The following is a 13,453-nucleotide window of genomic DNA, read 5'->3' as shown; positions in this document are numbered from 1 at the left end:
GAGAACAATAACAAACCCCCATTCGTAGATGTCACAGTAGAACGAACAGTCAATGGACTTTCAAACCAGCATCTACAGGAAATCAACACACATGGAGTAAATACTGAGCTACAGAAGCAATCAGCCCAACAGCCACAAACAGCTGCACCAGTACATTATTTCAACAAGCCACAACACACTGCAACACCGAGGACCTATGAAGAGCAGAAGAAAAGTACCGATACAGCGTATTCAAGAAGAATGAGTACCCAATAAACACAGTCTGGCAATTTCTCAACAAACCCAAACAAGCAAACACAATACGCCCAGAAACTTTAGCCACTCTCCCCTATATCAAACACATCTCTGAAATGACTTCCAGACTACTCACACTTCTTGGCATCATGATAGCCAACAAACCTACCAACACACATAACAGCACCTCATAAACCTAGAAGACCCTATACAAACAACCAGCAAAACAAATGTCATGTACAAAACACCGTGCAAGGAGTATAATAAACACTACATCAGACAAACAGGCAGAAAACTAGCCACCAGGATACATGAACACCAACTAGCCACAAAAAGACATGACCCTCCTAACATACAGATGAGGAAGGACACCACTTAGACTGGGACAACACATTCATCCTAGGACAGGCTAAACAGAGACATGCATGGCAATTCTTTGAGGCCTGGCATTCAAACTGGAACGTCATCAATAAACAATTTGATTTAGACCCCATTTACCAACCTCACAGAAAAAGAAACGGAAATGATATCACCTACCCTTAGAAACCAGGACACATAAATAGAAAACAGGACAAAATATCAGTGCTTCACCGGATGCTCACTGATGATGTTACCTAGCATATTGATGCAATGTCTGAAAATGAACCTTCCAGGTCAGTGAACAATATTACAACCTGTGTCAAAATCAATTTGTGAATGTGTGTAAGTGTACGTCAGTCATGTTTTGCCTATGGTAGGCTCAATTCTCCAAGAAACTGTTCTGAGTTTTAAATACTGATTAAGGATGATTTGATTTTAATTAATCCAGCCTTCTGATTCTTCTGGCTGCTCCCCACTAATATAGATGTCTGATATGAGATTAAATCTTCTTTGTTGATGTTTGGAGTATCGTGGGAGCTATCATTGAGCTGGCACAAATGAATTCCCACTTTGCTTGAATTATTGTAAGAAATGTTTAATTGGTTAATATGAGGGTATGAGTCCACAGTTTCAGGAGATATCTCGCAAATAATTATATCATGACTGTGCATGATACTAACAATTCCTGCCCATTTCTAATCCTTTGGTTTGCATACATTTTTTGAGTTTCGGATATAAGATCTATTTTGAAACTGTCTCATATTAAATTAGAAGTTGATAATTTATACTAGGCATCTGTAATGCAGCTATCGCAGTGAGTCTACAGGTTTGAGGTAGGATTTTAACACCTTGAAATTTTGTGTCTCACGTGTGACTTCACACTGGGAGCTCACATCAATAAAATTTAAAATGAAAATTTACTTAAAGATTTCACTTTAAAATTTTTGTACTTTAAAATGTCAAAACAACTTACATTTCTGTAGCACCTTGAATGCAGTAAATCTGTTGTGAGGCATTTAATAGGGAATATACACCAGCAAAGTATACACTAAAGAATCTATTCAAGCTGCCTTAACCAGAGACCTCACATTCCATGCAAATATTGGCTGAATTGTTGATTTTAGCTGGGGCACTGCATCTTAATTCATGTTCCCAGACTAGGTATGACAATAAAGTAGAGCTCTTACTCTTGAGTATTATGAGTCCTGATGAAGGGCTTTTGCCCGAAACATCGATTTCGCTGATCGTTGGATGCTGCCTGAACTGCTGTGCTCTTCCAGCACCACTAATCCAGTATTTGGTTTTCAGCATCTGCAGTCATTGTTTTTACCCTATTATGAGTCAAGTCATGCTAAAAGCAGGCAAACATGAATGTTGGAGAAGACAATACTTAGCTTAGTTTCAGATTCTTCCATTGTCAATTAACAGTTTTTGCTGAACAAGTGAATAAGGGCTTTTTGTATCCTGCATGACATTGCTCTTCATTTTCTTCAATGCTGTATAGAATTAAGATGTACCTATAACAACACAACACCTGATCTTACAGGCTTCACAATGGATAGAGAATTGGCTAACAGGCAAAAAAGACTAAGTAGAGATACAGGGTTGTTTTTCAGGTTGGTTATTAATAACCAGTGGGCTTCCACAAGATCAGTGTTGGAGCTGAAATTGTTTACAAACTATATTAATGATGTGTAGGAGAGAAATTAATGTACGGTAGCCAAATTTGTAAACGCTGCAAAAAATTGGTGGAAATCAAGTTTGCAGAGATATATTGATAGCTTAAGTAGGTGAGCAAGAAGTTGGCAAATAGTATACAATGTGGGAAAATGTGAAATTGCTCATTCTAGAAGGAAGAACAAAAGAACAGATTAAATTTAAATAGAGAAAAGCTGCAAAAAACCAGCAACACAAAGGGATTTAGAGTACATGTGCACGAAACACAGAAAACTAGCACACAGGTGCAGCAAGTAATCACAAAAGCTCATGGACTGTTGGCTCTTATTGCAAGGGGTTAGAGTATAAGAGCAGGGAAGTCTTGCAACATCTGTAAAAGATGCTAGTTAGACCTATCTGAATACTGTGAGCAGTTTGGTCCCTTTATTTAAGGAAAGATCACATTTGATTGGAGGAAGTTCAGAGAGGGCTCAGGAGGATGATCCTAGAATGAAGGGATTGATTTATGAGCAAAGATTAAACAGGTTGGTACTTTACTCATTAGAGTTTAAAAGATTGAGAGGTGACCTTATTGAATCACTAAGATTTTTAAGGGGTTTGACAGTGTAAATTCTGAGAGGATGCTTACCCTCATGGGAGAGTCAAGGACCAGAGGGCACTGTCTCAGAATAAAGAGGTCCCTATTTAGGATTGAGATGAGGAGAAATTTCTTTTCTCAGAGGATTGAGAGTTGTTGGAATGCCTTACCACAGAGAGCTGTGGGACCAGAGTCCTTGTGCACATATAAAGCTGAGATTGATTCAGTAGGGGAATCAAAGGTTAGAGGGAAAGGACAGGAAAATAGATGTGGGGAAGTTTGGATCTGCCATGATCCTATTCAATGGCAGAGCAGGCTCAAGGGGCTTAATTACTTCTGTTGCTATTTTATATGGGTTGGTGAAGTCAAAGTTGCTACCTCAGCATCCAGGATCATATGGCATTGGCCATGTGATCAACCTACTGACAAGTTTAAGTATATGTGGATTCATACGCATTTTAGTATCAAACGCCTTCATCAAAATGAGGGAGGGAGAGGATTTTTTTAAAAAATGTCAATCACAGCAAGAAGTATATCATTTTTAACTGAACATAAGTTTCAAATCAAAATTGTTTGATTTGCGTAAGATTATGAAGAGTTTTTCATTACAAATGTAAGGTAGGAATAATAAATAAAACTGTCATATTGTCTCATAATAAAATGCAGTAAAGAAAGATATCAGAAGGTGATATAACATTTCTCTTTCCAAACGACCCCCATCATGTTCCCCCTTATCCATTTTATACTGAAATTTCATTTATTGATGCATATATAATATATAATTCCACATAATATATAATTGCACATAATTATAACAAATGGAGGTCACTGTGGTATTTCTTGTCATTTTAATGATGCAGTTCAGTTTGCAAATAGCATGACAATCTTAAAGAATATTCAATCAGTAATTGTACCTGAAGAATTTCATGAAAATTTGTTGAACTGGCTGTTATTCTTTTAGCATTATTTTGCATATGAGAGAAAGTTGATAATGTGCAGAGTGGAAGAGGATGAAGAATGATTGTGCTATACCTAACAATATTACCTTGTTAACAGTGCAAATCTGGTTTCAGTAATAATAGATAAGTGTATGAATTAGTCAGTCAAATTACAACAGTGAACAAAATACAGTAATACTCTACAGATCAATTTATTTGGCAATTATGATAGTTGTGAAGTTAACAGAGAACTGACTTGCAACAAGGAAATATTCATAGTGTAAACCGCAGATGCTCAGTGATACCTTTCTCCTGGTTAAGTTAGGATTAAGAGTACCAAAATCCAAGAAGTGTCAAGAACAGCAGATAGATCATCAACCTACCAGAAGATGAGGCTTTTCATTGTTGGTCATGCAGGTGCCAATGCTGTGTCGATAAATCATGCAACACTTGTAATTATCTGCCTCAGGTTGGAGATTGGTTGCTTTTCTTTCCTCCTGAAAGTAAATAATGTGGTTACTAAATACAGCTCGTACAATCACATGCAGTATAGTGATTCATATTTTCCTTGTCAGCTCTGGAAAGATGCTCCTTGTAAACAAGATGGAAGACAATTGACTGATTGTGCATTGGTCCCAAGTGTAGTCCAATGATAATAAACAAAATGTTTTTAATGTTCCATACAAATTGATTGAGGTCATTGCCTTAGCAAAGAAAGAAACAATTTTATTGATATCTGTAACAAATCATCTGGTTAAACCAAGCACAACAACATTTTTATCAATAATTATCATCTTGTACTCAATGATTTTCAGTGCCATATTTTAAAGTGAATTGATCACTATAGTAAAGGGAATGATAGTGACAAATATTTTTTGTTCACACACAATCTCTGAATACAAAATACAGAACAATCTCATCAGAATGCTGTTTAATACTTTTTAAAAATGCCTACTTTCTTAATTGTATTTTTTCCTTAACTTTTGTCCTCAACAGAAATGCGTACGACCAGCACTATAAGATATAGCAGTCAAGGCCGAAGTACCCCATCTTATTAAAACTGTGCTGATTAATCTATTTTCTCAGTTTGCAGCACAGTGACCCAGATTGCAATGGTTCTTGACAGATCTTGTACTTGACTGAGTTTAGGTTGTCCTTGTTTCTTATGGAGCTGTGGACAATGCTGCCCTCATTTGACATCAAAAATGTCCTACAGAAATCTGTCAAATTAACTACTATACTGAAGATGAGAGATTATTTGAACCATAAGTCCTTGCTATTGATGTCTGATACTGTAAAAAGCAGTATAGCCTCTTCAACTAGTTTTTATTTCTATTTTTTAAATGTGTCACCAATTGTAATGTATTACACAACTTTAACAATAATGTTGGTATGATGTGAGATTAGGACATGAGAGTGATTTCATTATTCCATTTTTTGTTAATTATAACATGTTCAGGCATACAACAAAGCATATCAGTTAGAGATCAGAGACAAAAAAAAAACAAATTACACCTCAATACTCAACAATCCTGGAAGGAAAAGGTATTGTGCTACCTTTCATAACATAATCCAATTTTCTCCCAGATACGTTATCTCAAAATTCTGTTGTTCTATTGCACTGTGCCATATCAATTTAAAACCCTGAGAAACAAGCACCAGCAAATCCTGTGTCCAGCATACAGCTTAAACATGGAAGTCACAATTTTCAAGTGTGCGCTACATTCAGGGCATATGCTTCATATCAGATTTTTCTCATTTGCCTAAATTGTAATTATTGTCCTGGATTATTCAAATTCAAATGGCAAGGAGGGATGGTGACTTCGTGGTTCACAAAACCACTGTTTATTGGTGAATCTAATGGGTTTTTATGACAATATCCTTCAGAGAAGGAAATCTGCCATCCTTACTTGGACTGGTCTACATAAGACTCGAGATCCACAGAAATATGGGAGACTTTTAACTGCATTCTGCAAGTCATTCAATTCAAGGATAATTAGAGATGGGCAATGAATGAGGGCCTAACCGATGATGCCCAAATGTTTTGAAGGAAAGATTTAAATATAAAGACCTGTTGTCATTGAACAAGTAGTAACCACCAGAGAGAAAGTGAGGACTGCAGATGCTGGAGATCAGAGTCGTGAGTGTGGTCCTGGAAAAGCACAGCTGGTCAAGCAGCATCTGAGGAGCAGGAGAATCGGCGTTTCAAGGCATAAGACCTTCATCACGAATGAGGCTTGTGGGCTGGGGGGCAAAGAGATAAATGGAAGGGTGGTGAGGCTTGGGGGAAGGTAGCTAAGGATACAATAGGTGGCTGTAGGTGGAAGAGAAGGTGTTAGGTCAGAGAGGAGGATGGAGCAGATAGATGAGAAATATAATAGACAGGTCACTAGGGCGGTGCTGAGTAGTAACCGCCATCAATGTAAATGAGGAACCCAGACAAAACAAATGTATTCTGATTCCTTTTTCATAAAAAAACAACTCAAATCAGAATCACTGTCAAAATTATCAAATTATTCAAATAACCTTCTCAATCTTCCCTTGGCTGCAATGTATATTTCTAATCCAGTGTATCATGAACTAAAAAAGACCATCAAATAATGAAGCAAAAACATCAAACATTTACACTGTGACTGGATTCCCTGCCTACATTTTCTTTTTTTCTAACTTTTGAAAGACAATCCTTGCAACGCCTGCTTCTGGCTTTGTCCATCCAGTTTGATTGCCATCTCGAACCTATTGCTGTTCTTCCACATGCAGACAGAGAACAAGGAACATGGCAAACATAATTCCAGAGACATATATAGTCAGTCAACAAAGTAGATGAGAGAGGGGAAGTTAAGGGGTTGAGAAGGATTCTCAAGGTTAGCAAGGGAATCTGCAGTTGATTGTGAAGAGTAAAATGGAAAATGACAGAAGAGTTGAAGGATGCAAAAACAACAAAAGAGAGAAAGCAAAATAAGGTAAAAAAGAATGAGAAATCATAAATAAAGGTGAGGGAAGGCAACGACCACAAGGGAAGAAGACAGGAAGCAAGAGAAGGGGACAGAAGAGAAAGAAAGCAAAAGGCAAATTCATTTTTCAAAATAATAAGTGGTGGTGGTGTGGATGGAAAGTAGAAAAGAAATGCTGTGATATGTTTTGATAAGTTACATGTGAGTGCAGGTGATTAACAGACAGATGCAATTTGAATGTGAGATGCATATGGTGTAGCTGTGTCATGGACTGGTGCACTAATTCTAAATGGCTAGGATATCTGTGCATTTTCATACATTGCAGAAAAGAACCCACACTTTTCTAGTTGTCAGCAAATAACAGATGTTTGGAGTGGTCATATTGACTTTGGTACCCAGTAAAGACTCATGGATTTATGGAGCACATATTCAAAATGTATGCCTTACTTTCAAAAACAATATAGAAAATGGATACTTTGGTTTTGAAATAAAATTAAGCTGAAGGTCATTTCTCCATTTCTTGTCAACATACATGAAACTGCACAAGACCCTGGAGTTAACAGTCTTGTCTGGGCAAGACAATAGAAGTCAAACAATCTCTCAGAATGAACAGAATGAACAGAAGCCTGCCTTAAATCCATGGGGAGACCAAAATTCAAGATGATATTTTTGAGGAATCAAACAAGTTTTTGCTGCAGGAATCCCACTCTTTTTTTCCCCTCAGAACACATACTATACCATCTACCTAACATTGGTTCCATAAGTGGCAACTTGTAAACTTTTCACTGTATTTATTTGAATACATGGGACAATAAAGCTAATTCAGTTCAATTCAATATACCTCAACTGGAGCAAAGCCGGCAAACCTTGCTTCTTCAATATATAAGCTGTTGCAAAATCAACTTCAGAAATCTCCAACCAGCCGTCCATCATTGTAGCAAAAGCAAAATCACTGGCCTGAAACATTTCTGGATTTTATTGAGAGGGGGAAGCATGGGAATAAGACTTCTGAGTCCTTTAGTAATTATCAAATTTTCTTCTTTGTATCTATGCTATGAACAAGCATGAAAGAACAAAACAGTACCATTGCAAATATATTTTAGGTGTTGAGTCAAAACGTTCATCCGTTTTGAAAAGGAGGAAGTTCTAAATTCGAGGGAGTGACAACATTCAGATGGGGGGTGAGTGGGGATGTTCAAAACATTTTTTTTTCAAATGCAGCTATCTTTTGTCAATCATGAGATTGGAAGAAAAATGTTGGAAGATAGTCCTTTCATCTCTCCCCCATCTGGAACATGATTTATTAGCAGCAGACCTCAAAGTGTTCTTCTCTCAGAATGCCACATTTACAGTTCTAAATCAGATTCACTCAAGAGCAATGTAGGCCTCAAAGCTGAGCAATGCAGTCTGTGTAAAGTGTAATGACAAGGGGGGCTGAGACTGAAAGGTTCACAAAAATAGCTTAAAATTCTCCAATGCATCATTGATAAAATTGTGAATCATGCTACAATAATTTAACAAGTGCTGCCTGTGATTTCAAACTGTCACATAATAACTGCGCATTCCCTCAAAATGCATTCATATGCAGTATACGCCCATTAAAAAAAAAGTTGTATTTAAAGACGTGAAGCACATTGACAAACCACGAAATAAGTAACTTGTGGATAATTTTAAAAGGCAGAAATGGTTAATCTTTTTTGACGATTCCTTTGCAAACAAGAGATTTTTTAAAACCTACCTAAAATACATTTGCTGTGAATCAAAATTCTTTGTGGAAACTTAATTATTCTCTCCCACAATGCTGAGTCGTACAACAAAGGAAAAGTACTTGAAGAATGCATTTTCAGCCAGTCAATGAAGCATTTATTTAAAAAAACACTGTTGTGAGAAACATGGCAGCCAATTTTGTGCACAACAAGGTCCTGCAAACAGCAGAGAATGTAACCAGTTAATCTCTTTTCAAGGTGATGGTTGAAGGTTAAGTACTGGCGTGATACAGACATTCATTGGGGGGGGGCGCATGGTGGCTCAGTGGTTCACACTGCTGCCTCACAGCACCGGGTTCAACTCCAGCTGCAGGTGACTGTCTGTGTGGAACTTGCACATTCTTGCTGTGTCTGCATGCGTTTCCTTCAGGTGCTCCGGTTTCCTCCCTCGATCCAAAAGATGTGTAGATTAGGTGAATTGGTCATGCTAAATTACCCATAGTGTCCAGAGATGTGTAGGTTAGGTGCATTGGTCAGGGGTAAATATAGGATAATAGGTTAGGGGAATGGGTCTGGTTGGTAACTCTTCAGAGTGCCAGTGTGGACTTGTTGGGCCAAAGGGTCTATTTCCACACTGTAGGGATTCTATGAAATATAAGGTCCAAAATCATTTGGACCGATGTTGTCAGCAGGTACTTGTCTTGAAAAGCTTTGAATAAAGACAAGATTGACGTGTCTGGGAACTATAATTTTGCTTTATTGAATTATCCAGCGATTTATATATTTTCCGTTATTTCCGTTGCTTATTTGAAGAGACAAACCACGAAATAATGAGTTGTGTCTTAACGTCCAACAATATAGCTCTGAATGTGGTATCTGTAATGCAAGACCACACAACACTAATATAACCAGTGCTGCTAATGACTGAGATCAGTCAGTTTCAATTCCTTCATTCTCATTAATTGGCTCAGTTTGACAACATAATGAGAGCAAAATTTCTATTTGACATGATCTGAATTATGATGAATGTGAAGATGAAGTTAAAAAGAATGATAGCTGCTCAGAAATTTTGGTTGGTCCATTCCAGAACTCTTGGGGCAACTCTACTTTGAATTCTATTGAAGATTTTAAGACAACGTTGGTCTGGAATAGAAGTGCATCGATCACTGGCCAAATTTCCTCCCATGAGCATGCAGTCTTTTTAGAGCAGAATAGATCTCAGCAATTTCCTGGATTCTTTCTGTAATTTTCAGCTGAAGACCATGCACTTCTGGAACTTGCTGATAGTCTAAGAATGCTAACAACAATATGGGGAGCTAGGCTCTTAGGAAATGGTAGGTCTAACAATCCATTTCTTGAACAAGAAAGATTTAAGGATTCCAGAAGAAGCAGGAAGCAAAAGAGTTGAACCATGAATTAGAGTGGATTAATTTGCCTTAGAGCACAGAACAAACTGGAAGTGTACAAATCCATTGTCCTCACCATCCTTCCGCATGGTTTCCAATCAACAGTTTCACCATCATCTGAAGGGCAATTAGGGATGGAAATAACAAATATAGAATATGCCTGCAATGCCAGCATGCAATGAATGAAAATTGGCTTCTTTGTAAGCTCCTGGAGTTGGATGCTTGGTCTCAAGTCAAAGAGTCACATTTCACAGCTATCCAAGGGATTTAGGAGATTTACCCTGTTTGAGTTAGAGGTAGGGAAGAATCATTGGATTGGACTTTAACAATGGTAGTAGTTTTAGTTAACCAACTGAAAATAGCAGAAAATGCATTGAGATGACCACTTGAAATTATTATTTGATGAAAGAAGAAATGTGAACTAATTGGAAATTGGAAATTACCAATTGTTTACAATTAACAAAAGATTTCAGGGTAATCCAAGATGCAAGACAGGAAGAAAACTTGGCATCAGTGTTGATCCTTTTTTGAGGTGCTTTTAGTGTTGGAGCTAGTTTTCTTGAATTCTAGAAGTACTAATTACTGTTTTATAAGCTGTTGCATTGTTTGGAACTTTGGGGAAAAAAAGATCAAAACAACAGCACTTTGAAAAAGGAGGAAGGTTGACAAAGGTAGTTGACCACATGGTGGGAAGTGAATCAATGGTGAAAGATACCTACACTGCTGTCTGACTCAGCAGTTAAACTTCACAGCTACTGCCTCAGCTGTATGATTTCAAGTATCTCTGGACATCGGAGAGAATCTAAGAAAAATAAACAAACAGCAAAATTCACAGTTGACCTTGGAGAAACCTGTGTGAGGACATCATAGCAGAGGAGCAGCTTGTGGCTAGTTTTTTTTGAAAATTTACAATAATGAGTAGAGTGGGTTCTTTTTGATTGTATGTTTTTAGTGTGGTCTGTTTCTTGATTAAACTTCAAAAATATAAAACATAGGTTCTAAGTTAGCCTGGAGCAGTGCTCTTAGAGCAGTAAGACTGTGCTATTTTGTGGGTCTGTGGGTTGTAAAGGTGCAAAGATGGCCTTTAGTGGAGTGATGTGCTCTCTCTGTTGGATGTGGGAGATTAGGGCGAGATCTACGTTACTGACCTTTATGTCTGCAGAGTGTATTTGGTTGTGAATTTCATCAGATGAAAAAGATCGGTTGGAGCGGCTGTTAGAGGCAATGAAGACTTTACAAGAACTAAAGGGTGTGATGGATGATAGTTGCAGGAAGGACCATAAACTGAAGGTGCAATCAGGGAGATGGGTGACTCCATGAAAGATAGGAGAGGCAGGCAGTGCAGGAGTCTTCTGTGGCTATCCCCATCTCAAACAAGTATGCTGTTTTGAAAAATGTAGGGGGTGATGGGCTCTCAGGGGAAGGTAGCGTGAACAGCCAAGTTTCTCGGACCAGGACTATATTACTTGGCTGTAATATAGTCAGGGGTACACCAGGTTCAAAACAGTGAATTGTGATAGGGGACTCTCCAGTCAGAGGCACAATTAGATGTTTCTGTTGCCGCCAATGAAACATCAGAATAGTGTGTTGCCCCCCTGATCAAGGATATCTCAGAGAGAGTGCAGAATATTCTCAAAAGGTAGAGGGACCAGGAGGACGTTGTTGTACACATTGGAGCTAACAACATAGGAAGAGGTAAAGATGAGATTCTGAGGAGAGATTATAGGAAGTTAGGCAAGAATTTAAAAAGGAGGTCCTTGAGGGTAGTAAAATCTCAATTACTCTCAGTGCTATGAGCTGGTGAGGGCAGAAATAGGAAGATAGCACAGATAAATGCGTGGCTGAGCAGCTGTTGCAGGAGAGAAGGATTCACATTTTCGTATCATTGGAATCTCTTCTGGGGTAGAAGTGACTGTATGTGAAGGATGAATTGCACTTGAATTGGCAGAAGTAGACTGCCAGAAATAGATTGGCTGGGTTTTAAAGATGGCCAGGAGTCAAAAGGAAGTACCAGCGGTTGCCAATATCATGACTGAAGCAAATGGGAGAATATAATGGGTGGCATGGTGGCACAATGGCACAGTGGTTTGCACTGCTGCCTCACAGTGCCAGAGACCAGGGTTCAATTCCCACCTCGGGCAACTCTGTATGGAGTTTGCACATTCTCACTGTGTCTGTGTGGGTTTCCTCTGGGTGCTCCGGGTTTCTCCCACAGTCCAAAGATGTGCAGGTTAGGTGTATTGGCCATGTTAAACTGCCTGTAGTGTTAGGTGAAGGGGTAAATGTAGTGGAATGGGTCTGGGTGGGTTGCTCTTCGGAGGGTCGGTGTGGGCTTGTTGGGCCGAAGGGCCTGTTTCCACACTGTAAGCGATCTAATAACAAGCAGGACACCACAGGTTTGGTGGTAAGCCAATTTTGTGCAAGAAAACTCAGTAGGGCTTATGGGGTGAAAGTTTCACTGAAACTAGCCAAAACTGATGCCCTGCTTATTTCTAATTACATTCAACTGATATTTTCCTGATTAACAGTGCAAAATTCTCTGGTGAGGTCATGTGATACAAGCTATCTTCTGTAGTTCACATTTTCCCTGATGATTAGATCCATCTGAATGAGCTGGTTCCAAAAATTTAATATTGTGTAATACTATATAAAAGGAAAGAAAATGGAGAGAAACAATCAAGAAGAAATAGACAACAGCCTGTACCTGCCAAGAGAACAGGAAGGTCAGATGAAGGATGCAAACACGTATCAATCATTCACAGCCCAATGTGGTACTGTCAGATAAAAACATTCCAATCTAATCTCCACCTCAATCACTATCTTCTTTTCCCATACTATTCCAGTTTTCCCAGCTGTAGCAATATAGGTTTCACTTAGGACAGAGATGCTGAATGTGTTAAAACCTCTCCAAGAGTACAGTAATTGGTGGCCAATTTACTTAATTCAAGCCTGAATCCATTCTATCTGGACTAAAAATGAAGGGTCTCAAAAATCTTTATATTCCTGGTATACTGTTCCAGTTAACCTTGTTTTTTCACAACAGTGACACTGTCACTACACTATTTCATACCAGCACCAAGTAAATATGTAGGTATGCTGCTGCACAGACCCTTTTTAAATACAGCTTATGTGTTAAACAAAGTCTGAAGCACAAGAAACAGTTTAAAGGAAGTGTGTTCCATATGGAATGGTTCAGGAGTCCAATATTGCAGACTGGATTGGCAATTCATTATTTTAATGTGATTGCACTTTGTATTTCCACTCGGACAATTAATAATTCTCTTGCATTTTATTACTTCAAAACAAGTTTTTGAGCCAGCTTTGGAAATGGCACAATTGTTACAAATAAAGCAGGCTTCCAAACGTGACTCTTAAAGTTGCATGTTTTGCAGATCTGTGCCTGTCTGGTGTTAGCAATCTACTGTTGTAAGGGTAAAAGAAGTTGCTATCTTTACAGACAGGCATGACAGCTCAGCAAACTATTTTCTTGCAACAGGTTAATTTGTAAATTAAACTTATTTATTTATAGAGCAGTAAAACCAAAGCACTGGACAGCATTGCAATACCAGAGTCTATGATTCTATATTCTAGATGTCTGGAA

At 38.3% G+C, this 13,453-nt stretch overlaps 1 protein-coding gene across 1 annotated transcript in view; it reads right to left on the bottom strand.

The window, feature by feature from the left end:
• Positions 1–13,453, bottom strand: part of LOC140487787 (receptor-type tyrosine-protein phosphatase delta) — a 2,436,480-nt gene that overhangs the window by 1,635,904 nt on the left and 787,123 nt on the right. Inside the window, exon 5 of the mRNA XM_072587053.1 lies at positions 4,170–4,283. The gene's annotated coding sequence lies outside the window, so the exon portion shown is untranslated. The remainder of the gene's footprint in view (positions 1–4,169; positions 4,284–13,453) is intronic.

This window comes from Chiloscyllium punctatum, chromosome 2 (genome assembly GCF_047496795.1).
Source record: "Chiloscyllium punctatum isolate Juve2018m chromosome 2, sChiPun1.3, whole genome shotgun sequence".
Taxonomy (NCBI): Eukaryota; Metazoa; Chordata; class Chondrichthyes; order Orectolobiformes; family Hemiscylliidae; genus Chiloscyllium; species Chiloscyllium punctatum.
Note: the sequence above shows the minus strand (reverse complement) of the source record. Positions and strands in the feature narration are given on the sequence as shown.